Source organism: Ovis aries, chromosome 14 (assembly GCF_016772045.2).
Source record: "Ovis aries strain OAR_USU_Benz2616 breed Rambouillet chromosome 14, ARS-UI_Ramb_v3.0, whole genome shotgun sequence".
NCBI lineage: Eukaryota > Metazoa > Chordata > Mammalia > Artiodactyla > Bovidae > Ovis > Ovis aries.
Window position 1 is genome coordinate 6,140,015 of NC_056067.1, and position 26,562 is coordinate 6,166,576.

The 26,562-nt window shown below is 47.8% G+C and overlaps 1 long non-coding RNA gene across 4 annotated transcripts; it reads right to left on the minus strand.

The window, feature by feature from the left end:
- Positions 1 to 2,870: 2,870 nt before the first annotated feature.
- On the minus strand, positions 2,871 to 26,464 carry LOC105616822 (uncharacterized). Of its 4 annotated transcripts, none has more exons than XR_009596260.1 (5): positions 26,407 to 26,464; positions 25,375 to 25,453; positions 23,213 to 23,322; positions 10,927 to 11,041; positions 2,871 to 7,746 (listed from the first exon to the last, which is right to left on the minus strand). It is a non-coding gene; the product is annotated as an uncharacterized LOC105616822 (long non-coding RNA). The 4 variants fall into 4 exon arrangements; XR_003591429.3 differs by having other exon boundaries at positions 2,871 to 3,825; positions 23,213 to 23,336; XR_003591433.3 differs by having other exon boundaries at positions 2,871 to 5,877; positions 23,213 to 23,336.
- Positions 26,465 to 26,562: the final 98 nt, after the last annotated feature.

Sequence of the window (26,562 nt, forward strand, 5' to 3'; positions counted from 1 at the left end):
TGGGCACCCAGAGTGAGCTGTTCAAGGTGTCAGTTGCTCAGCCGCGTCTGACTCTCTGCAACCCCATGCACTGCAGCCTGCCAGGCTCCTCTGTCCACAGAATGCTCTGGGCAAGCATCTTGGCTTCTGGGTCTCCCCTCCCACACCCGGGGCCTCCCTGACAGGCTCATCTAAGGCACTGCTGTTCCAGTTGCCATCATGCGCTAGTTATTTCCCCCTATTTTTCCCCATAAGTTGAGATGATGAATGGCTTATCTATGTGCTTCAGTATCTCTTCCATGTGACTGAAAGCTCCCTGGGCACCTGGGGACTTGGTCACCGCTCACCCCCCACACTGTGCCTGGCATCCAGCAGGCCCAGGGTAAATGAGTGCTGAGGGAATGAATGAGTCTTGGGCGACACACGGTGGGTCACTAGGGAGGCTGGGAGGTCTCTGCCGTGTTCCCGTGGGGGTTAGGCTGGGTGGGTGCACCCACGTGTGTGTGGGCATGTGAATGGAGGAAGAACCTTCTGTGGCTTGGACTACTCCCTGCTAGAACCCTTCGGCGGCTCCCGCTGGCCCTGGATGGAGCCCTGACCCGGCTGAGCTTGCGAGGCTCCCCGTGGACTGCCTGCCCCTTCCCCTGAAACCTCCTTCCCACACTGCCTCCCGCTCCCCACTCTGCAGACCGCTGCGGGCTCCAGGCACACCCACTGGCTTGGCTCTTTCTGCTCTGAGTTCCCTTTCTCACCTAAGCCCCTGCCATCTATCTCCAGGGAGCCTTTTCGGAACCTGGGTTCCATCTCTGTGTCTGTGATGTGCTTCCTGCACTGTCGCCTAGCACCAGGGCCTCCAAAGCCGGGAAATGCAGAGCCTTCTTTTGGGCAACTGTGCAGTGGACTAGCACATTAATCTTTTAATTCTAACCTTCGTGTGCCTGACAACGTGTATGAAATATTAGCATATCGGTGCCCACCGGTTAATGTTAAAGGATGAAATATAAATGTGTATAGGAAGTATGATCAAGAAATTTATAATAAGCGTGCATAGTCAAAAAAGGTCAGAGGCCATGATAACATCACACTCTTCACACATCCCTGTATTTGCTGCTTTTCAAACTATTCATTCATTCATTTGGCTGCACGGGGTCATAGTTGTGGCACATGGGGTCTTCTCTGAAGCAGGCGAACTTTTATTTGTAGTATGTGGGGTCTAGTTCCCTAGTCAGGGATCAAACCTGGGTCCCCTGCCCTGGACTGCAGAGTCTTAGCCACTGGACCACTAGGGAAGTCCCTGTATTTGCTGCTTCTTGTCTGTTTCTCCCAAGACCACTTTTAAAGGAACTCATGAGGGAAGGAATACCATACAGAGTAGTGCTACCCAAAGGTAGTACAGGAGCTGGTTTTTTACATAGTACATCAGAGAAAGGCGCTGAAAAACACTGACACCTCTGGAGTGCTCACTGCCCTTTTCAATCCTCTTCCATCCTTTCTCATTCACGTAGGAGAGAGTCTCAGCCAGGGGGTCAGGATGTTTCCAACACTTTTGGGTTAACACTTGCTAGATGCCCTTTTCAGAGAAGGCGATGGCACCCCAACTCTAATACTCTTGCCTGGAAAATCCCATGGACAGAGAAGCCTGGTAGGCTGCAGTCCATGGGGTCGCGAAGAGTCGGACACAACTCAGCAACTTCCCTTTCGCTTTTCACTTTCATGCACTGGAGGAGGAAATGGCAACCCGCTCCAGTGTTCTTGCCTGGAGAGTCCCAGGGACGGGGGGCCTGGTGAGCTGCCGTCTATGGGGTCACACAGAGTCGGACACGACTGAAGCAACTTAGCAGCAGCAGCAGCAGCTGCCCTTTTTAACAGAGTGATCAGGCTGCAGGTTCAAGACCTTGGAGAGGGTCTCTTATCCAGCCAGACACCAACAGTGGGGCTTCATTTTCATTTCTCCTTTCTATTTGGGACAAGCCATGTTGGTTTTTCTCTGCTAAGCTTGCAAAATTTATTAAAACAGATTTATCTAAAGAGTGAATAAATTTTTAAAATACTGAGTAAGTTATAATATATGTATAATTGAATTTGGCAACTCATTTACATTTGGGAAACACTAGGGTAGGATAATGAATGTCATCTTTGAAATGTGAAGGCGCTGTTAAGATTTCTAGCTCCGGCTGAATATGCGGTCACTGTCGAGTTATTGTCTGAAGCCGACGTAAAATGAGGGCCGAAATATTTAGCTCTCAGCAGTTTTTTGAAGTGTACTTAAAGACATTCCCCAATGCGTACACCTGATTGGTTTGTGCAATGAATGGAAGCAGAGAGAAGGAAATAAATTTGAATCAATGAAGCCGTGAATCTGGCTCCTTCATGAAAGCCCCGCCCCTCTTCTCTGGGTCAGGCTCTGCTGGGTTTCCTTCTCTCTCTCACTGGGGTCGCATTCAAGACCCAGGTGACATTTACCCAGGAGACTTGGACAAACTCAAGAACCCTCCTGGTCCCTCAGCTTTCTCCTTTGAGGTGCTGACTGTGAGAGGAGTACAGAACGTGAGAGAGACCTGGACTTGTTTGTGGCTGCTGTGCTGGAATCCTGTTAGGACTTTGGAGAACATAGGACTCTTTAAATATAACTCCTGCCTGGGCAGTGGGTGAGCTCCCCATGCAAAGACGTGCCTGAGACCAAAGCAGGTGACCACCTCATGTCTTATCTTCTGTCTAAGAAACACCATGTTCACCATCCTGAAAACAAAGAGACACTTTGAAGGCATCACGAACCAGGCCTAGAATGAGCATTTCTGGAATCCACAGGTATTCTCTGCAGACCTGACATTAAAGATCAACATTCAACCATCCCCTCATGCAAACACTCACAAACACAGCTGCTCCACTTACATTGCAAAAGGAGAGTTATGTTTTTTAAGAAGTCAAATCACCTACATTTTCTTTTGAGACAACAAACAAATGAACCTCCCCTCTCCACGTCTTCTCCCATTTTTCAGTGGTTTGGCCCAATCTTCTTCAGATGATATTTGGGTCGGGAAATGGTAGATGTGGAAGCTCCCAGACTTCTTAAGGGGCAGTCTCACTCCGTCAACACAACGCAGAAGGACAGCTGTACTCAAGGGAAGAGGCCTCCTCCTCTTGGCAGAAGCAGTGACACGTGTACACAGGGCGGGGAGGAGCTGCTGGGTCCACGTCTGTGTCTCACACAAGCATGCCCACGTGCACAGACTCCAGTCATGAGTCGCAGCACTCACTTCTGCTAGCACAAGGCTCGAGACGAGCATCAGCTTCTGCCGCGGGGCCTCCCTGTGGAGTCTCCACTGGATCCCCAAGGAGGACGCCCTCAGGTCCCTCCGCTGTGCTTTCAGCTTCTTTTCCGCCAGAGAGAAATGTGAGAGAAAAGAGCGAGAGGTCAAACAGACAAACAAGCTTCTGTCCATGGGACCACTCTGGCAGGGAGCTGAAGGGGGTTCCAGATGCTGCGCTGTCCCGCGATGACCCGCACTCCGTCCACCTTTTCCCGCCACTCACCTTTTGCCCAGACCACCCCTCAGGCAAGCCTGCCCTGCCTCGGGCACAATACCATGCCTTTTCTCTCCTCTAATTAGCGGATCAAGGTCCACCCACTTGATGGCCCTCACATGATTCTCCTGATGAGAGCAAGCCACAGGGTCTTCTTTGAGAGATGCTGGAGCACGGACTGGAATTGCCCAGATGGGAGGGCAGACCGTGAAGGCAGAGGAGACAGACCACGCGAAGTCAGATGGAGAAAAGAGACTGGCTTCATGGCTATCTGGCAGAATTTGTTTTCTAGCTTCACCTCTGAGTGAGACTTCTGTGGGCCTATGGGGTGAGAGGAGACGAGGAGCCTTATAAGGAAAAAGGATGTGAACACACGTCCTCTGTCTGTGGAGGAGAGATGGTGAGAAGGCATTTGAGAACAAGGTGACGGATAAAGGAAATGTTTACAGTCGGAGATTTGTGTTTGGTTGAAGTTGCTTTTGGCAAAGAGGGTAAGGCCTGCAGTGACTGTAACAGATTTCAGTGTCCTCAGGGATGATTTTCCCTTATTACCATCCCAAGCCTGCTGCATCTGTCAGAATGTAGCCGACCCTCTTTCACAAAAGGGAGAGGATTTTCTGTTTAAGTCAATACCTATGTAACTTCATTCATCAAATGAAAACAGCCATCATTTTAAAAAACACTGCGCCCTGAAGAGAATAGTACCTCTATGCTTGCAGAAACCAGTACGAACGCCCCAAAACCAGAAGCAGTTATCAGGAAGTGAAAAACTTCTCTTCAAAAACAAACTCTGATCAATGAAACCAAAAGTTGTTTCTTTGAAAAGAGCAACAAAATTTACATACCTTTAGTTAGACTAACCAAGAAAGGGAGAAGTCTCAAATTACTCAAAATCAGAAACAAAAGCACCACCAACTTTACAGAAATAAAAGGGCTTGTAAGAGAATACTATGAACAGTCATATGCCAATAAATTGGATAACCTAGATGAAATGAACAAATTCCTGGAAACTCACAAACTACCAAGACTCAAGCAGAAAAAGAAAGACATAGTCAGTAATCAAACAAAATAAACCTCCAACAAAGAACACCCAGGACCACATGGCTTTATTAGTGAAGTCTTCCAAATATTTAAAGAATCAACACCAATCTTTCTCAAACGTTTTCAGAAAGAAAAACAGGGAACACTTTCTAATGCCAAATAAAACCACTAGAAAAAAGAACAAAAACTATAGTATCTCTTACGAATATAGAGGCAAAAATTCTCAACAAAATACTAGTAAACTGAACCTAGCAACATAATTAAAGGATTATACATCAATACCAAGTGGTAGTCATCCAAGGAAGGCAAGCTTGGTCCGAATAAATCAAGGTAATATACCATATTAATAGAATAAAGGGGAGAAAGCCACATGACCATATTAATAAATGCAGAAAGAGAATCTGACAAGACCCATCATCTTCCATGATAAAAACATACAACAAGCTAGGAACAGAAATTAACTTCCTCAACATCATATAAGGAGAATATATGAAAAACTTACAGCTAACAAACTCACTCAGTGGTGAACGAGTGGACACTTTCTTTCTAAGATTAGGAACAAGACAGAAATTTCTATTCTCACCACTTCTATCCAACAATGTACTGGAATACTTAGGAACAGACTTAACCAAGAAAGTGTAAGATGTGCACCCTGAAAACTCTGAAACTTTGCTGAGAGAAATCAAGGAAAACCTAAGTAAATGAAAAATGACATCTATGGTTATCCATGACCATAGATAAAAAGTCTTAATGTTGTTAAAACGGTAATAGCTCCCCAATGAAACAGTACAAGTCTATCAGAATTATAACCATCTTTTTTTATTTTTGATAGAAATGGACAAGCTGATGCTAAAGTTCATAACGAAATGCAAAGTACATGAATAGTCAAATTCTTGAAAAACAAAGTTAGAAGACATACTCCTGATATCAAACCTTGTGGAAAAACAATGAAAATTAAACTGTGTGATACTGGCATCAAGACAGACATATAGATCGATGGAACAGAACTGAGAGTACAAAAATAAACCTATACATCTATGGTCAATTGATTTTCAACAAGGTTACCAAGACCATTCGATGTGAAAGAACAGTCTTCTCCACTAACATTGCTGTGGCAACTGGATATCCAAGGGCAGAAGAATTAAGTCAGGTCCCCTACATTATACCATCTGTGTATGCTCAGTCGCTCAGTTGTGTCCAGCTCTGAGGCCCCATGGACTGCAGCTCACCAGGATCCTCTGTCCATGGGATTTGCCAGGCAAGAATACTAGAGTGGGTGGCCATTTCCTCTTCCAGGGGATCTTCCCGAGCCAGGAATCGAATCCTTGTCACCTGCGTTGACAGATGGATTCTTTACCACTGAGCCACCTGGGAAGCCCTCAGTTTATACCATATTCAGCAAATTAACTCAAAGTGGATCAAAACCTAAATGTAAGAGCTAAAACTATAAGAGAAAAAAAGGGATAAATCCCTATGACTTGGATTAGGTTGTGGTCTCTTAAACGTGACAGAAGAGCACGAGCAACGAAAGAAAGGAAAAAGGCTAGATGATGACCTGCATTTCAGCAAAATTAAAACTCTGTGCTTCAAATGATGCGCCTTTGAAGCACGATCAAGAAAATGAAAACTGTAAGCGTTGGGGACTGAAGGTGTGTGTCCTTAAATTCATACGTTGACACTCCACCCGCGAAATACTGAGGCGTTTGGAGGTGGGGCCTGTGAGTAGACAGGGTTAGATGCAGCCAGTAGGGCGGAGCCCTCACAAATGGGATTTGTGCCCTCTGCGGGCCTGAGAGGGCATGGGGGACGCAATGAGAGGGTGGCAGTCTGTGACCTTGAAGCCTGTTCTCACCAGAACCTAACAGGCCAGAACCCTGATCTCACAGCTTCCAGCCAGAGCTACCCAATACAAATCTCTGTTGTTTGTAAACCACCCAGTGAGCAGTGCTTTATTACAGCAGCCTGCACCAACGAAGACAACATCCCAGAGAATCACAGTGTTTGAAAATCACACATCTGACAAAAGTCTAGAATTCAGAGTCAATGAAGAAATCTCACAAAGCAATAAAATGACAAATCACCCAGTTAGAATATATGCAAAAAGCCTAAGCAGACGTTTATCTAAGGAAAATAAACCAACGGCAGACAAACACGTGAGAAGATGCTCATCGTCGCTATTCATTAGGAATATGTAAATCAAAATCATAATCTGATGATATCACTTCACACCTACCAGGATGGCCATAATTTAAAAATGAGAAATACAAGTGTTGGTGTAGGTATGGAGATATTGGAAGCCTCATTCATTGCTGATGGGAATATAACACGGTGTAAACACTGCGAAAAACATTTTGGCAGTTCCTTAAAAGCTGAAACACAGAATTACCATATGACTCAGAATTTCACTCCTAGGTATATAGTGAAAACAGACAGAGGCATACGTCCACAGAAAAGCTTGCAGAAAAATGTCCAGAGCAGCACGACTCACGCCACCCAACAGGTAGAGACAATCCAAATGTCCATCAAATAAAGAACTGACAGATTAAACATGGTATATACAGACGCTAGAGCATCATTCAGTCAGATAAGGGACAGAACACAGGTGCTCCAACATCGACAAATCCTGAAGGCGTAATGCTAAGTGAACAAAGTCAAACGCAATTGGCCATATAGTGTATGAGCCTATTTATAGCAGCAAGTGCACAGAATGGGCAAATCCATGGAGACAGGAGGTGGTGCAGTGGCTGCCAGCGGATGGGGGGGTGGGGAAAATTGGGAGGGAAGTGATTGCTTTTTGGGGTGATGGGAATATTCTAGAATGACTGCACAACACTGCAAACATGCCATAAACCACTGGATCGTGTGTTTCAAAAGGGCTAAAGCATTTTCTTCTATAAAATTATTTCGAAAACAATAGCAAACTTTGATTTGGGAAGATGAACTGTCAACACCACCCCTTTGCCATTTGGTCCTGGGTTATTCCTTTTCCTGTGCCAGCTGCTCCCCATGCCACTTCCCATCACCTGTGTCCCACCAGACTCTGTCGCTCCCACGCTGACCTCTCCTTTCCCAGCACACCAGGCGAATCTCCCCGCAGGTCCTTCTGCACTGGCGACCGGGGGCTCCTGCCGAGAACCTTCTGCTCCTGGTCTGGGCGTCAGTGGTTTCTTTTCCTTTTGTGGTCACAGTTCAAATGTCCCCCTTAAGAGAGATCTTCCTTGAAAACTAAAATCGATCCCATTGCACCAGGAGGTGCTGGAAGGTTTGAGTTCGCCCCTCCGGGTCCCATCTACCCCTCCCCTTCTTCTGTGCTAAGGAAGGCTGATCTTTACGGGCAACAGTGGGCTCTAGGGACCTCAGGCTACAGGCTGGATCTGGCCACTGGACGTGCTCACAGGCAGTCGTGGGCAGGAGGGGTGTGGGTCAGAGTATTGATGCCCCATTCCGTCCCTGCTGGGGGTCTCCGGTTCACCCTGAACCTGCCCACACCTACATAAACAGTCCTTTACGGAATTCTCCTTAATTATTCAATTTGTGCTGTCTGTCTTCTGATATATGTGTGTTGACGTGCGTGTGTGTCCTGTTATATATTCTTGACAATAACTTTAAATATCTACATTTTTATCAAGCTCTTCCTCTAGGAGAGTAAACCTCACGAGGGGAGACAGTCTGCCTGCCTTTTTCACAACCATAGCCTGGGTGCCTGAAACTGTGCTCAGCAGGAAATACGTGCCTATGAATATATTTGAATACTTAATACATCGTTGTTGTTACTGTCGCTCAGACACTCAGCTCTCAGACACTTTGTGACCCCATCGACTGCAGCACGCCAGGCTTCCCTGTCCTTCCCTATCTCCTGAACTTTGCTCAAACTCATGTCAGTGATGCCATCCAACCATCTCATTCTCTGCCACCCCTTTCTCATTATTTGCAATTATTTTATCAAGGGAAACCTACATATTGCTAATGGATCAAGTCCCCTACATTGCTTCAACTGGCTTAAGCTCCCAGGCAACAAGGTTTCCGAGTTCATGCTCATTTTCCTTAACCCCTTTGGCTCTAGAGAGCTGCAACACAGGGTTACAAACGAGTTACTCTCTGGAATGGATTTAGCTGTAAAACCCTTCTGTTCCAGGTTAATAAAATCTAGGAAATTACCTCTGAACAGCCAGAAATACATTGTGGGCAAATGAGGAGACAGCTGAGAAATAAGGATTTGAGTTTTCAACGCTTATGTTTGCTTTCACTCCTAATAAATATTTAAGTTAAATTGAATTTAACTTAACTTGATGACTATTTAAGTTTAATAGTCATCTGTTTATAGCACTACTTTCTGCAAATTTTTAGTTAAGAATCTTTGGCTCTTAACCAAAATGCATTTTTTTTAAAAAAAACCACCTTCCTCCTTCTACTATAAATTTGTAATTCCACGTTCACTTATGTAATTGTTGTATGAAATCAATTTCAGTTGTATTTCTTTTGCAGAAGCACAGATGGGAAAGGACTCATTTGCATTTGGAATTTACTTGGTACCGTTGACAGCCAAAATGAGAAATTGTTGAGAGTCAGAATAATGACCCCCCTTCCCCCACAAAAAAAGGGTCAAGTCCTAACGCTGTGAGTATGTGTCTCTATTACTTGGGACGGGAAATGGGAATGATGGTTGCAGACGAAATTAAGGTTGCTGATCAGCCAACCCTAAATAGGTGATCTCGGACGACCCGGATGGGCTCAGTGTAAACACAAAGGTCCTTCAAGGTGGAAGAGGGAGGCAGAATCAGGGGGTTGTGAGGTGAGGAGGACTCCGCCCACTGTTGCTGGCTCTGAAGATGGAGGAAGGGCCACAAGCCAAAGGGCGCAATGACCTCTAGAAGCTAGAAAAGGCAAGGAAATTAGTTTTCTAATTCTCTCCTAGAGCTGCCAAAGGAACACAACTATGCTGATTTTAGCCTAGGGAGACCCAGGTCAAACTTCTGAAGTCCAGAAGAGTAAGATAACTAATTCGTATTGTTTCAAGCCAAGCTGGTGACTGTGTTACTGCAAGAAGAGAAAGTCAGTGTAGACATACCCGCATTCTCCGTTTTAGAGGTGCAGCCTGTGCCCCTCCTCTAAACTAGGTGTCATTATTTTTTGTGGGACGTTTCAATCATGCAAACATGAGTACAGAGTCATTTAGGTAGAGTTTTGTTTTTGTTTTTTTTTTTTTTTTTTTACAGGTCTATAATAGATTCCAAATATTCCCATCAAAATGGGAGGTGCCCCTAAGTTAAGTTGGGTTGATCTTCCAATTCCCAGCTCTTTTGCAAGAAGCAAAAGAGAAAACAAAAATCTCCAAGCACCCCAAAGTGTATAGCAACAATGCAGATTGTGTGGCCTTTGCTCTTCCTGCCCAGCACAGTGGTGAGCTGCAAGAAAAGGGGTTACTATGCATGAGGAAGGTAAGACCTGAGTTGCGAGGGAAGAGCAGCTCCCTAGAGCAGTGTGTTATTTGCAAAGTACATTTTCCTGCTTCCACGGTGTGCAGGGAACCTGGGCTTCCTGACATGTTGCAGCTAGCTCAGACGCTCCGACAGAGCCAAATGACTCAGCCCCTGGACCACTACCAATGTTTTCGGGATTGGATCCTGGGCTTATTTTCTGAGGAACAATGTTGAACTGGTCTCTGTGGCATTGTGTCAACTGACATCACCCTTTAATTGCAGATATGTCACGGCAGACTACCACCAACACCGAGTGAAGGATCCCAGGACGAGTTAAACGGCACAGTGGAAGCTGCGGTGCGTTTCCCATATTCCTGGCCCGGCAGAAGGTCCAGGCCGTGAAGATGTGTGCTATTCAAGCTTGCTCATTCTGACCTCGAAAATGCTCAAACAGGTTGAATCACATTTATCTACCAAGTACAAAGCAAAACGGTGTGACAGTCTCTCTGAAGGGCACCTTACTCTGCTCTCATCTATTTTAAGTAACTCCCACGAATCAGATAGTGCTTGAAACACACACAGCTAGGTTCACACCAAAAGCATCTTTATGTCCCCCTGCGGATGACTAACGTATATGCCATGAATTACGGGCCTCAGAATAAGCTACTGCTTAGGGATTGTGAAAGTGAATATCTGCATGGAGGGTGAAATCTTGAGCCCAGTGGCCTTTGAATTAGTAATATCCTGTGAAGGAGACTGTGCCCATACTTGTTTTCAATACCAGAAGATCAGGAGTGGATACAAAGAGAACTGACCTTTGTGTGAGTCCTTTACGCAACTGTCCATCCAGATGTGACCTCACACATAGTCATCGGCTGGCTTTTAATAAGACACTTGACATAAAGAACAAGAGCTGCCTTTATGAACTTGGAAAGGTAAAAGTCAGTGATCTCTTTCATACCTGTGAGAACTGAGGCTGAGGACTCCCTGGATGAATGGCCCTCGTGAAGTTCTTACGAGGCTCTTGAGTTCCTGGGGAACAAAGCTGATGGACCTGCAGCGGCCTTGATGAAGGTCTGGAGAAGAAAGCAAATGGAAAAACTCACAATGCTATGTGGGTCTTTGCATTTTCCGGGAGAGAGAACATAGTCCTCTGGCGATGGGCACAGGGCTCCCCTTTGCACGGGTGCACGCATGCTACGTTGCTGCAGTCATGTCCTGCTCTTTGCTACCCTCTGGGCTGTAGCCTGCCAGGCTCTTGCAGCCATGGGATTCTCCAGGCAAGAATACTGGAGTCAGTAGCCATGCCCTACTCCAGGGTATCTTTCTGACCCAGGGATCAAACCCAGGTCTCCTGAGTCTCCTGCATTGGCAGGTGGGTTCTTTACCACTAGTGCCAACCTGAAGTGGGTACTCTCCTCAGAGGTGAGACACTGATTAAGTACCAAGGATGTCATATGCCAGGGAGCTCGCCATTCTATGTCCTCAACAGATAAATCACAGTCCCCTTTCATTATAACAACACTCTGTTCTAAGCAAAGTACTAGACACTTTCCACGTACGATTTCATGACCACTTCTCTGCCATGTTCTTTTTCTAAAGTGTCCCCCCAAAGCCCCAGAATTTGGCCAACACTGCGCTGGATGGCCTGATAGTGTCTATGTCCGCAAAGCTACTATATTAAGGCTAATGTGCATATTGTTTAAGTTAAGGTCGGGTTTGAAAAAGAACCCGGATAATCTAATGCTTGTGTTCCATACTGTGCCACTTGAGATGACTTCAGATTCTTAGGCTAAAATAACATATCAAGGCTGGCAGAATGATCTCTGCACAGTTCAAATAAATTGATGAAAAGAAAAATAAACATAATCCTCCCCAGTTCTGCTGTGTTTAGTTTATAAAATCTTACTATCTGCCTTAAGCTTAGGCATTTCCTAGAAGCGTTTTCAAAGTGTGGTCCTTGTGGAAACTACCAGGTCAAGGTCTTTGGCAGGGTGGTGAGGCTTCACAAGTCTCAACTGCTGACACCCCCCCGCCCCGGGGAACACCCATTCACAGGACAGCTTTAAAACCAGTGTTCGGGCTGGAGGCTACAGTCAGTCTCAAGCTCTGATATCTAGGGTCGCTTCCTCTCCCCCTTCTTCCCTCCTTTCCCCTTTGTTTCTCCTTCTCTCTCTCCGTTCCATGATTTTCAATTCTTTAATGCTTTAGTCTCCTCTTTCCTCCCATATTTTTCTGTCGAAGTTTACTTTTGTCTGTGTGCCAGTGAGAATTGAGAGAAGGACAATTAAATCAAATGTAGGTAGGTGGGCAGGTAGGTTTAATTACATGAAGACATTTTTTTCCATGAAGAGCAAGCTATTTCTTTAGAAAACTTCCTTGGCAAGCTGGAGGGAGAGAAGCCAAGGCCCTCATGGGCCTCAATTTGAACAGCAAGGCTCTGCAGGGGGCAGAGAGAGGAATGTGTTTATTGCTCCTGAGCAGAGGAGAGGAGATAAGGGAGGATGAGGGGCAGGAGGAAGGGAGTCAGTAAGACTGTGGGCGGGGTGGGGGGCGGTGCTCACAAACCACAGTAAGTCCACTCCCAGCTCTTGCACCAAATGTAAATAAAATAGACCCAAATGCGCGCAGAATTCATGTTGGTAGAGCCTGAGTCAAGAGTGGTGCTGAGTCAACAGTGAAGGCCGAGTTCTACATTTTGGTGGATGCCTGAGAGAACCAATCTAGGGAGCCACAGAGAAGCACGAGGCATTGCAGCCCAGATACTCAGACACTTCTGTAAATCTAAGGGAGGGCCTGAGATTGGCAGGCACAAGTCACGACCTGAGGGTCTGGCAGGCACAAGTCACGACCTGAGGGTCTGAACCAAGTTTAAAGATCTCTTAGGAAGAGAGTTAACTGGGAGTTATCAGAAGATGGGGACACTTCTGAGAGTTAGAGGGAGCATCTGAGAGATGCAAGGACAGGAGGCATATCCCCGGAAAAACCAGAGAGGCCTCGGGTATCTTGACAGGGAAAGTGAAAGTGAAGTAGCTCAGTCGTGTCTGACTCTTTGCGACCCCGTGGACTGTAGCCTACCAGGCTTCTCCATCCATGGGATTCTCCAGGCAAGAATACTGGAGTGGGTTACCATTTCCTTCTCTAGAGGATCTTCCCAACCCAGGGATCGAACCCAGGTCTCCTGCATTGGAGGCAGACGCTTCAGTTTACAGGAAAGTGAGTAAACGCCATGCAGCTGGCTCAGAAGGTCCCCCTAAACCACGCTCAGGCAGCTGAGGGACAAGAAGAAGGGGAAAGAGGTGCGACTGCCTCTGGAGGAGAAGCTCCAGAAACATGGGCCTTCACGTCTGTGAGAAGATCAATACTGGCGGCCTTAGGTAACAGATAGGTTACAGTTTTATAGTTCAGTTCAGTTCAGTTCAGTCACTCAGTTGTGTCCAACTCTTTGCGACCCCATGAACACCAGGCCTCTCTGTCCATCGCCATCTCCTGGAGTTCACTCAAACTCACGTCCATCGAGTCCGTGATGCCATCCAGCCATCTCATCCTCTGTCGTCCCTTTCTCCACCTGCCCTCAATCCCTCCCGGCATCAGAGTCTTTTCCAATGAGTCAACTCTTCGCATGAGGTGGCCAAAGTACTGGAGTTTCAGCTTTAGCATCATTCCTTCCAAAGAAATCCCAGGGCTGATCTCTTTCAGAATGGACTGGTTGGATCTCCTTGCAGTCCAAGGGACTCTCAAGAGTCTTCTCCAACACCACAGTTCAAAAGCATCAATTCTTCAGTGCTCAGCCTTCTTCACAGTCCAACTCTCACATCCATATATGACCACAGGAAAAACCATAGCCTTGACTAGACGGACCTTTGTTGGCAAAGCAATGTCTCTGCTTTTGAATATGCTATCTAGGTTGGTCATAACTTTTCTTTTAAGGAGTAAGCGTCTTTTAATTTCATGGCTGCCGTCACCATCTGCAGTGATTTTGGAGCCCCCCCAAATAAAGTCTGACACTGTTTCCACTGTTTCCCATCTATTTCCCATGAAGTGATGGGACCGGATGCCATGATCTTCGTTTTCTGAATGTTGAGCTTTAAGCCAACTTTTTCACTCTCCACTTTCACTTTCCTCAAGAGGCTTTTTAGTTCCTCTTCACTTTCTGCCATAAGGGTGGTGTCATCTGCATATCTGAGGTGATTGATATCTCTCCCGGCAATCTTGATTCCAGCTTGTGCTTCTTCCAGCCCAGTGTTTCTCATGATGTACTCTGCATAGAAGTTAAATAAGCAGGGCAGATAAATAACCAACACTGGGTTCAAAGGAATTTTTAAAAAAGGAATAAAGGAAAGAAGCCAGGAAAAAGGATGGAAGGGAGGGAGGGAGGGTGGGAGGAAGCAAAGGAGGAAAGAAGGAAGGAGAGGGGCGGGAGGGAGGAACAGGAGTCGCAGGAGGGGGGAGTTGGTCTGCAGCCACCTGCTCTCTGCTGCCTTCCTCAATGACTGAGGGTAGGATTCAAAACACTGGGACTGAGCCGTGTGTGAGGTCCCCTGGAGGGAGGAACTCCCCTCCCTGCAGACAGAGGTTGAGGACAGGCAAGGCCAGGCTGTCCTGTGCAGCCCTGGGCCTTTGCCCATAAGTAGGGTCATGCAGTTACAACTGATCTTGTTTCATTTTTTTTATAGCAAAAACCAGAGTCGAAACTTCCACAGAACAAAGCGAAAGTGGGCAACAGCCACAATGGAAACAACGTGCTCCCACTGTGGAGAGGAGACTCTGAATGGAGGCGGGGGACAGCACCGTGAATGTGACCCCACAGGCCAGCCTTGTGTGTTGCTACACCGTCCGCCTGAGGAGAGTGAGCTGAGGTCTGGAGAAGCATAAGGGAAAGGAGGCTGAAGCCACGGCAGATGCTGCAGGCTTGGGTACCACCCGCAGCTGATACACTGAAGCAGAGAGAGGTCGGGCCGGGGGGCACCCACCCATGTCCCCCCAGCTTGGTGATCTCCTCCAGATTGCTGTCAGTGAAGCGAAGGCAACAGACAACCTCACAATGATGATGATACTATCCAACAACGCTACCGTGGCCGTGACTGCCTTCTTTAAAAGCCCCAAAAGACAAGTTGGTCTTCATATCTTGAACGATTGCAAAATGCCCGTCCCCCTCCCCTCTGTCATCTTTCTGAGATGACTGTTCCCTCTGAATGAGTCATTCCAATAGGAATGTTAATGCATTTGACATGTGTCAACATCACCCTGGAGAAAAGCTGTTGGATGGTTTTACTGGCACATGCAGAGCGGGGCACCGATGACGCGCGTTTGCCTCAGCCTGACACTCACACGGCATGTTCAAAGCCGGTCGCTTGCGGGATCCTGACACTGCTTCAGTGAAGGGAGTCCTGCTCGCCATGCTCACCAGCCTTCCTTTTAGCGAAAGGAGGGCCTTTCCTTTCTTGAACCAGAAATTTGTACGGAGACTGTCCTCCACGCAGATACTGGGGGTATGAAAATAAAGCATTGGGAATAACAGGCAAAACTGGGAGTACAGGGCTGAGACAATACTGGATGTGATGATGCAGGTGTTTGCACTCAGATAATCGTGGCTTTCTGATTTTTCAGTTTGCTCTTATGTAACAAGTACAAAAATGACATAGAATGGCCTCAGTCAATGTGGGCACTGCTTGCTATGAGACTCACTCCCTAGGGACGTTGTCCCCTGGGAACTGGCTTCTGGTTGCCCCAGTCGTGGGAGGCACTGGCTGGAGTCTGGCGGCTGGGAGGTGAAGACCTGCCAGAGGGATTCTTGCCCGCTCTGTGCTGTGCTCGATGTCTCAAGCAAGGCTTGTTCCTCCTTCACCGTTCCCGCCCCACCCAGGGAGCCTCCACCACCCAGCTTGCCGTCGTGCAGCCTGGCTTTTGAGTCCGGATGCGACCTCGTCCTGCCTTTGTCCCTGCAGCTCCAGGGGTGGCAGGAGACCCCAGCTGTTACCCATCCCTGCTTGCCTTATGCTGACACCTTCAGACCCTGTAATACGACGACCCATAGTGAATTTTTGCTATTGGGCCCCTGGCTCTGACTCTTCTATCTGACAGGCTGGAGTGTGACTGGTCCAGAACATTCCACAGGGCCGCGTGAATGCAGGGTTGGAATGTCAGCACACTGTTATCTGACTTGTGTCTTTTCAATTCGTTTCCTGTCGGCCTGAAGAACGTTCTCAAAATTACGTGGACTCTCAGATGGTGTTCCATTCAAACTTTCAGAGCATGCAGTTTTTAATAACATTGTTGGCATGTGATTCTCCCCAGGAATGAAAAAATGCCCAAGACCCTGAGGGATTTACAGTCTGGGGTGGGGGGAGTAGCTGAGGGGACATTTTCAGATGATTCTGAACTCGGGTGGGGAGACACTTCTCCAAACCAGAAAGGGCAGCACGTCTTGGTAGAGTAACCACTGCTTTCTCGGGTGGCCTCGGGCGCTCCGTCTGATCTGGGGTACTGTGTGTCTTTCACAGGACGGGCTCTGCTTCACTCCCAGTTGACACGGGAGCTTGGCAGGATGCTCGGATTAGGTGTTCCCTTGTTCCTGAGACTCGTTACATTTGAGAGAGAATTCGGTCCCAGCCTGGAGGACTTTGCTCCGGGGAAGGTGAGGCCCAGCTTTTCTGGAACTACGAGACAAGCTGTACCAAGGGAGAAACAGCTCCCAGCTTTCTGCGATCATGCCGTGAGCTCTGCCACGTACCCGTGGACGGCAGCTTTTGGAGGTGTGGTGAGGTCAAAGTATACCAAGCTCCACGGTGGACACCTGGGTCTCCCGGGTGCCAACAGAAGCATGTCGACAATAAGGCCGCCCCAAAACCCTGGCCAAGAAAATGAGTGATGGGCACACCTCAGAAAACATTTAAGTTTGGGCTCATTTCAGTTAAGCCTCTCAGAGCCTCAGGTGCCTGTCCAAAGCTTACCTGAGCCTGAACTCTTGGAACCAAGCAAGTTTGCCGAGACCTGCACGAACATGCTTTCCCATGAGAAGTCTGGCAGAAAGAACCCCCTCATCTCCACCCCAGCCTGAAAAGATCCCAGCTGAGAATTACAAAAAGTACCTCCCAAACATTTCTAAACTCTGAAAAGTCTGGATTTCAGTTTAACCAGCAATGCCCAATATCTGCTCTTTATTGACGGGTGGGGTGGGGTGGGGTGGGAGGGTGAGAGCTCAAAAAGTATCTTTCTGTCCCAGATGAACATGTCACGTAACAGGGAGGCAGAATGTCTCCATGAGCCAAATACCCAGTGAAGGGCATGGCACAAAATGTGGTTCTTCCTTTCCTATTCTGGGTTGAAAATTGTGGGTTGCTTTGAGTTAGATTGGGGGGGTGAGTTCAGGCCAGTTCAGGCTTTCTCTTACTTCCTACTATCATTAAAAGCCTTTATCTAATATATTTAATGACAATGATAGTAACAAGATAATAACTGACATTAATGGAGCTCAGATCAACCCTGTGCTGAGCACTTTATAAGTGATTAGCTTATTTTATCCTCATAGCTACTCTGTAACAGATGAGAGAAATACGCCACGTGAGGCTACATTACTTGTCTGAATTCACCACTGTTAAGAGGCAGGAACTGAATTTGGGTCTCTCCAGTTATAGAGCCCAAGCTCCTAAACATTTTGCTGGATGGCTCTCCCCTGAGATGCTTTATCGTAACCAAGAACAAAGCTATCATCTGAATAAATGAAGCTGGTTCCGCTCATAAGAAAATGGGCACGAAAAAGCTTTGAGAGCGGCGAAGCCTCACAGAAAGGTTCAGAATTAATTACTACAGAGAAAGAAATTCTACGGTGTGGGAGGAATGGCAGAAAAGGGAGAGTGGGGAAGATATTGATCATGAAATGAAAAGAACTGTATCTTGGAAACATATCAATGTAATGATTATGAATATGTAAAACTTAAGCTTTCAAGGACTGGAAGGGAGAAATAAGGAGAAGTGAGGGGGTATTAATTTGTGGGGAGGTGTGAAAACGGGCACAGATCTTTTCTGTCTCTGAGTCAGATTTCCATTAGGTCATCTGTGCAAATTAAAAAAGACCCTAGGAATCCTCATCAAGAACCGGGCATTCAGGACTGTTGTGTGGTTAACCACAGCCCTGCAGACACAGGCTTGGCATGTCAGGGCTATGTCACTGAACAGCACTTGGAGGGAGTGTATACTCTACATGGCAAATGTCTGTATTCTTTCGCCGAGCCACGCTCTGAGATGTCGCCCTTATGACAAGGAAAACCCTGGACGAGGAGAAAGAACACAAACTTTGTGCCTTGACTTTGAAAAGGCTACAGGCTCTTCTGCGTGTTCTTAGAAACACGGTTGCACAGGGTCTCACATCGGAAAGTGCGTGAGAATCACCTGGCGATCCTTTAAGACCGAAGACTCTCAAAGATTCATACCTAGACGTTTGTGACACAGAAGTCCAATGGGGACGGGGAATCTGTATTGTTAACCCCTGCCCTAGTTTAACAAACCCTTCACGAGACCCAGGTTCTCGACCCCTGGGTCAGGAAGATCCTCTGGAAATGAAAATGGCAACCCACTTCACTATTCTTGCCTGGGAAATTCCATGGACAGGGGAGCCTGGAGGGCTACAGTCTAAGGGATTGCAAAGAGTCAGACATGACTGAGCACGCACTCACACGCACACAGGTGGCTGGGATGTCAGTGGCCTGCAGACCACGATGGGAGAGAGAAATTCACAACTCAAGTGAGAGGACATTAGGCCCTAATTTTCATGAGTGTGGAAACTGACATTTGTTGTATGCCGTTATAACTGAGCTCATTCTTGGAAAACCAGACTGTTTGCATTGGTGGATGGTGTGACTTTGAGGGAAGCCATATATGCTTAGCACTATGTGATCTCAAATCATATACACAGAATAACTTTGTAGAGTAGGATTATTTTGCAGGCAAGAGAACTACAGATTAGGAAGGTTTAAGTATTTTGAGTGAGGTCATAACAAGTGTGGGGTCAGGACCCTAAACCAATATGTACACTCAGACCTTTCCAGTATGCCATGCGCCTTCTAAACCTCTGTGTTCAGGTGAAATGCACAATGCACCCGCGACTGAAATAACAGTTATCTGGGAGAAAAAGTGGACACTATACACAGAATGATCACATTCACAGAGCCTGTGCACACTGGCCTTCTCAGGGAATGTCAGTCCTGAGGGCGGAGTCCCATGGTTCAAACCGTCTACTCCAGGTCCCTGCAGCCACCTTCCTACTGATGTGTGTCTCTCACTTCTCTCCCCTCTGGGACTCAACCAGTGGCTGCTACTGACCATCCGCCACGACAGAGCAGAAGCTTAATGCATCCTGTACCCTGGCTTGATTTTATCACAGTCATGAAAATGGGGGCGGGGGGAGCATACCCTCTGCAATGAAAACTTTCCTTCTGTATATTTTAATAACATTTCATTTTTTTATGATTATCAAAAGAGCATATCAATTTTTTCAGCGGATATTTATGGAATTCTAAGACTGTGTGCCAGGGAGGGAAAGGGGTTTCGATTTCTGAACAAGGCGAAGCTCTGCCCTTGGGAAGCTTATATTCAAGAGGATGGAGCACCAGTGACATGTTGGAGAGAAACAACTTCGTGCATAAGATGTTGGCAAATGTCAGCGTGGAGAAGAATAAAGCAGAGTAAGAAAGATGAGGGAGGGAGAGCGGTCAGCATGTTAGTTACACGTATTCATACATATTAATGTGTAGATGAGGAGGGCATTGTAACCCACTCCAGCATCCTCGCCTGGAAAATCCCACGGATGGAGAAGCATGGCGGGCAATGGTTCATAGGGTCGCAGAGAGCTGGACGCGACTGAGTGATGTAGCACACACAATGTGTAGATACTTTTGAAAACTTTGAACACTATGAAAAGAATATAAAACATCACCCAGAATCCTACTACACGGAGATAACCACTGCTGACAGTTTGGCCCATTTTCTTTCAGACCTTTTTCTTCTACTGAATTGTGATCACATTCTGCCTGCTTTCTTAGAGTAATCTGCACTTTTTAACCTAACAGGCCACAGTCATTCTCCCATGTCATTAACATGATTTCATAGTTAAAGGTTTGCTAAGTGCCATTGGAGGAAGGCACTATAATTGATTTAGCTATTTCCTCTGTTGTTGGTCATTTAGATGATTTCATATTCTTCCCAGTACAAATAACATGCTGACGCTCTTTCTTACCTCTGAGCTGTAGTGTGGATATCTGAGTGTTTTTCCAGAATAAATTTGTGTATTTTTGAGTCTGTTTTCTGAGGTTCTTGATGGATGTTGCCAAACTGCCCCCCAGAAACAGTTTGTAGCAAAGCCTTTCCTAAACCTTCTCAAGAGTTCTGTTTTAGGCATGCACTTAATTTGCTACCCACCCCGCCTTGAGGGTCCAGGCCTTTCAGGTCTCAGGAGATGATACGCACATGCCACTCCCTGGTGTGGCCCCTGAAAGGACCCTTGCCATCTTCGAGGTGGAGGAGAACGCCTCTGACCACATGGGCCAGGACCTGAAGAGGTGACTTTCCTCCCTTCCCCCAACCTTTGCTTGAGTGAGTCTTAATCTATTCTGGGCCTCTTGGGGCCCCGCTCCAGGAGGCTGTAATCACAGCACTAACCTGTGTTCACATTTCCCATTATCGAGCAGAAATCCCCCTGTGCATCAACATAGCCGGGCTGCTTCCTAATGGCCCCAGCTCCCAACTTCTAATGGCCCCATCCTCATTTCTCCCAAGAGCCAGCTCTTTTTGTTAGTGTTTTAAGATTCCTAGTCCAGACGAAACTTCCCCCATGATGTCCATCTGACCAAATTGAAGGTGATGCCAGCAGTGAGACAGAGAGACGGGTGTGTCTGCGTCAATAGGACAGAGGAACATCCAGGGCTATCCATCTTCCGTCTCCTCCGGTGACGCCCCAACCGCCCCCGTCTTGTCTGAGACGTGGGGCTGAGCGACGATGTCCCTAATTGCCAGGACCACGCTACAGAGAAGGGGCGGACGCTGGGACTCTGCTCAGCCTCCCCTCCAACCCTGACAGCACCAGGAGACGCTGCTTTTCTGTCTGTGGGTCAAACCCCTCCAGAGTGCGGGTCTTCCCCTCCGCAATTCACTACATCAGAACTGCAGTCTTCAGAGGAGATGTTGCCAAGGGCAACAGGGACTCTCTGGACTTTGGTCCATGCTGGGGGTCTGAGCTAGCTGGGCCTCAACAAGGAGGCCTTACCCACTCTTGACCTCAACTGCTTCCTCAAAACGGATAGAATGCTGTGCTGATGTACAGAATCATGCTCAGAAGTGATTACCAAGCATGCTGCTAGCCCAAACATAATGATTGTTTTAAAAAAGGAAAATATTATAAGCACTGGACCCTGCCAGCATCTCCATTTTTTTTTTTTCCGTTCCTATGAAGCCACCTGGGGATCAAGTTTTCCATTTCCCCCTCCTTGATCAAGGGGAGAGATTATTCCCATGTGCTTTCCATGGCCAACTACTAAGTATACGGGTTTCAGGCTAGGCACCCACTTCCGGGAAGACAGAGGCGGGGGAGTAAAGGAAAAACAAAAGTTCTTGCGCTGCAAATTCAAGAACTTATCTCTGAACTTGGATTTAACTGTTAAAAGTGTTAGTCGCTCAGTCGTGTCTGACTCATGGACTGTGGACCACCAGGCTCCTCTGTCCGTGGGATTTCCCAGACAAGAATACTGGAGTGGGTAGCCATTCCCTTCTCCAGGGCATCTTTCCGACTAGGGGATTGAACCCTGGTCTCCCACACTGCAGGCAGATTCTTTGCCGTCAGAGCCACCAGGGGAATCCATGTTAACTGTTAACCAGTAATTAAATAATGCAAACAAAGAAGAGTTCTCTTTCCAAATCCTTAAAGGATTCCTGGGGAGCAGACTGGAGCCTCTTTGGAGCCATGGAGCCCCCACTCACCCTCTCTCTCTCTGCTCTAGCATCCTGCCTCACTCAGGTTTCAGGCAAAAGTCACTCACTGGCTCAACAACTAGGACGGGGTGTCTCTTGGTTCCAGGGATTCTGTTGGTGCCGGAGGCTCAGCAGCGAGCAAACTAGAGAAAGCTCCCGGCTTCATGGAGCTTCTGCTCTGGAGGACTGAAGGCAGGTCAGCCACCAGGAAAGAGCGAAACAAGAGAGGAGCTTCAGGGCACTGCGCTGCTTGCAGGAAATTCACAAAAAAGGCGAATGGGTGCCAGTGGAGGTAGCAGCTGATGGGCGGCCACGCCTCTCCTCCGTCCCCTGTTCCATTCGCAGGAGCCAGAGGGAAGTTCCTGAAGGGAAATCGGATCTTGCACAACAGCCCCGGGAATCTGACATTTCACTCCCGGTCCTTTACGCAGTGTCTTCCTCTGTCTACTAGATGGTAAACGTCCTGAAAGCAGGCATAGGACTGCACTGTTAACGTCCTTGCAGTGCAGCCCACAGTAGGGGCTCAGCAAATGTTTGCTGAACAGATGGAAAGATGGATGGATGAACTAAGAAAGGGTCTATTTGAGGAGGCCGCTGTCACTGAGGCTTAGGAGAGGCTCCAGCTACTTCCTATTCATCAGGGAAGCACCCAGCTGGAGAGGTAACAAACAAGAGGCCAAGCCCGTGGACTTGGGAAGCTGGCTCCAGGCGTCTGAAAACGGAAGCCCCATGGCCTTGCACCACCAGCCCAGGCACAGAGCCTGGAAAGGTGACCCCAGAGCCTCGCTGTGGCGTTAGGTCTAGAAGGGTTTCCACAGGGAGATCACCGAGAAGTATGATTGACTCAATTCTTTAACATCATAATTCCAATTCCTAGAAGGTAAGAGAGGTCTTACAGGATGATGGGAATGTAACCCCTCCAAGGCTCTTAGACACTTAGATTATGAAGGTACTCTGGGTTCTGCCTTTATCATCTCCAAGTAAGGCGCTTGCTGGTAGTACACCTGATTCTTTCTACTCACCAACTCGGTTCAAACCTTCACTGAGGATCTTTGCTAAGAAGGTCAGGCTTTCTGCTTGGGCCAATCAGAGGTCTTGAGGCAGAGGCACTTTCTGAATCAAAGTTAACCTGGCTTTATCCAAAAGGCCGTGAATCCCTTATTAGAGGAGAAACTGAGGTCCAGGCTGGGCACATCAGTGGTGTTACACAGCTTTCCCCCAGAAAGTAGAGCATACCTCCGAAAACATTTTTAAGTAGAAACTCTGTAGATTGAAGAAGCAATTACCTGTCCTCCTAAGAGCAAAAGTCCTCTTCAGATCTCTTCCAGTTAGTGAAAACAGGTATCAGCGCAGGTCATCTTAAAGTGAACTTGCAAAATGCATAGGAGTATCTTATCTGAAGATCAAACACTGGATAAGAATTGAAAAGAAAGAAAGAAAGAAAGCTGCTCTCAAATGCTGTCCACATCTGACCTTTTGTAAGCCTACAACATAAAACCCTCACTCTCTGAGTTCTCAAAGGGGACTTTCTCCTCTTCTGCATCCATGTCACACACTGGGAGTCAGGACCCAAGGGTTTTCTAGGCCTTTTTAAACTCATCTGCAAAGAGAGGTTGAACAGTTCTATCTCCTAGTGTGGTTGTAAGGGTCCCCAGGGGGTTGCACTTAGGAAACACCAGGCTTCCACTCAGCATTTCATAAATCATGGAGGCATCTGAAGGTGATGCCTTCAGTTCCGGGGCACTGAAAGTTTAATATTTCTTAATAATACTAACTACACAGGGCTAAGGCAGAGACCGGTAGGACTCCAGTGCTCCTCCTGGTCCCTGGTTAGGGAAGCGGTGAACAATGTGTTGATTTTATCACTTTGGTGACCTGTACACCCACCTAGCAAGACCAGGCCTCAACGTGTAGTCTCAATTTCTTGATTTAGGAGAAAGACCCATACTCTGAGAGAAACTTATTTTTACCAGTCTCATAAAAAAGTAATTTCCCACCCACGGAGAGTGGACTGGACTGTAAGGGGCCCTGCTAAATGATATAGGGATATCAGACACCACAGAGGACATGTGTCTGTGCTGGATATATCCCTATATCCCTAAATGATATAGGGATATCAGACACCACAGAGGACATGTGTCTGTGCTGGTTCTTCTTCCTACCCACCCTCACCCTAGCTTCCACGCTATGTCCATCCATGAAACCTCAGCTCAAACATCACCTCCTCTGTGAAGGCTGCCTTGATTGCTCTAAATGACTAAGTTCTTTTAAACTCTGTGGTGATGTCATGTATGTATGGCTTCCTTGTAACATGATAACAGTGTAACTTGGGGTTTGGGTAACACTGTTTTTCTCACTTGACTGCAAACGTGGGGGTGGGAGTCCCCAGTGCCCACCACAGGGGCAGAGCACCCTCCAAGGAAATGCTGGGGGAAGGAGAAAAGACATCCGTGTGGCTCTCGGCTACAAAGAGCACTGAAAGCAGGCAAGAAATAGCACCATGTGGGTAGGTGCCTCACTGCCCTGAGAGGCTGGGAGGAGGCAGAGGGTGCAGCCAGAGGGGTTCAGGTTAGCATTCAGGAAGGAAGCAAGCCGCTCCGCAAACATTCTCTCAAATCCTGGGCTGCGGAAAGAGTTACAGTGGGCCACCAGGGCCGTATCAGCCTCTACAAACACAACACTCTGCTCAGCCCCAGCCCTGATTTTTATTTTTCCGTAGGTTTTACAGAAAAGTTTTCGAAGATAAACTTCACGGTGAAAGATTATGAGCAGGGTTTTGGCGAGGCTTCTTAAGCCAGGGGTATTTAAGGAAGGAGACAGTCCTATCTTTCTGGGACCCAGGGAGTCTCTGGGGCTGGGTGGTGCTGGACCAGCTCTTGGGGGCTGGGTAATAGCGGGTAAAGTTCAAACACACCTCCTTTAAGCCACCAGATGAGAAACACCCCTTGTTGGCTTCTGCTGTGTTAGGGGTAGAGGGGGGCATGGCTGGCGAAGGGAAGAGGGAAGGCTAGTTGGGGCCTTTCGGCTCAGCCTCTTAGGCAACAGCAGACTGCGTACAGACACGCTTCCCCGAGGTGCCAGGCTCAGAACAAGGGCTAGGGTGGTAGGCAGTCTTCTGCCAGGTAGAAATCGGCCTTGCCAGCAGACGCTCCTCCACAGTCAATCCCGCTCCCGGATGAGGGCCCACTTTCCAGGCAGTTAGCACACACACAAAAACATAGGACTGAGTTCATTTCTCACCAATGTTTTTCTCCTGCATTCTCAATCCGTAAGTTTTGCTGTTGTTTTAAATTCCTAATTCATACGCCATGGTGCCCTTGTCCAGTAGAGAACCTCCTAGCGAGGGTGCCAGGAGAGGAGGGGAAGTCTCCCCGCCAGCCTGGGGTCTGCCAAGGTGTTACTGTGTGACCTTGGCCAGGCACACAGCCTCTCTGCACTCTGTCCTCACCTTTAGTCGGGTTAATTTTGCTTGCCGTGTTGACCACACCAGTGGTGAAGCCGTAAGAAGGAGAACTGGAAGGAAGCCCCTTGAAAACAAAGAGAAAGGAAACTTGGTAAGACAAACACATTCTGTCACCTATGCTGAACTGGAAGGTTCTTCCTAACCCTGGGAACTAGTGACTCCCAGCATGCAGGTGGGTCGATGCAAGCACAGTCACGTGTCAGAGCAATGCCTTCACAGGCTTGCTCTACCTGGCAGGGGTGGGGCATGCCGAGACCTGGGGCCCAGGATCCCCCATGCATCAGGGGCTGGCTTAGGGCTGGGCACCAGCTGGAGCCGAGGACATTCTCGGCCTCAAGTCCTGCTTTTGTCTGGCCTCTGGGAACTAAGGGCTCCGCTGCTAAGCGCCGCAGTTTACCCATCTACAGCAAGTTTTAAATCATGGCAACTGCTTAGCAGCAAAAGCACAGTGTCTGATAGTGTCTAAGTATGGCAAATGACAGCTATTATTATTTTACTACTGATGTTATTATTAACCCGTATCCGAAGGACCCAGTGCTGTCTACACCTCAATTCTCTTTCCCTATTATCCAGGCAATTTCCCTCCTGAAAAATTTCTAAACCGAGGACCTGCTTTGTGGCAAGGAAACTGCGTTCAGCAATGCCAAAGTGCTTCTGAACCAGTGTTTGTATGGGGTGCGGGTTGGGGTGGGGAGGACCTTCGGGGTGGGATGGGGTGGGGTGGGGGGCATTGGAAGGAACCCAGAGGCCAGTTAGAGATTGGTGGGGGCGGGGGAAGGGGAGGAGGAGGGAGGGCGAGAGAAGCTGCCCGTGCCCTCGCGCAAGTTCGCCGAGTTGATAAAGTTATTAAAACATAAAACACGCACTGGCTCGGGGCGGGGGCGGGGGGGGATAAATAAATAAATAAATAAATGCAATAAACAGCCCGCGCACCCCGCGCCGTTGCAAAGGCGCGGTGCAAAGGCAGGAGGGCGAGGGAGCTCGGAGAAGAGGAATGAGTCGGACAGGTGAACCAACCTCTCGGGGCGCGGTGCAAAGAGGCGGCAGCCCCGCCCCGGCTCGCCCCCAACTCAGCGCCGGGCCCTCCTCTAGGGGAAAATAAAAAAAGGCCGGAGAGGGAAAAGTCGGGGGAGGGCGGAGCCAGCACGGGCCTCGTGCGCCATTGGTCCATCC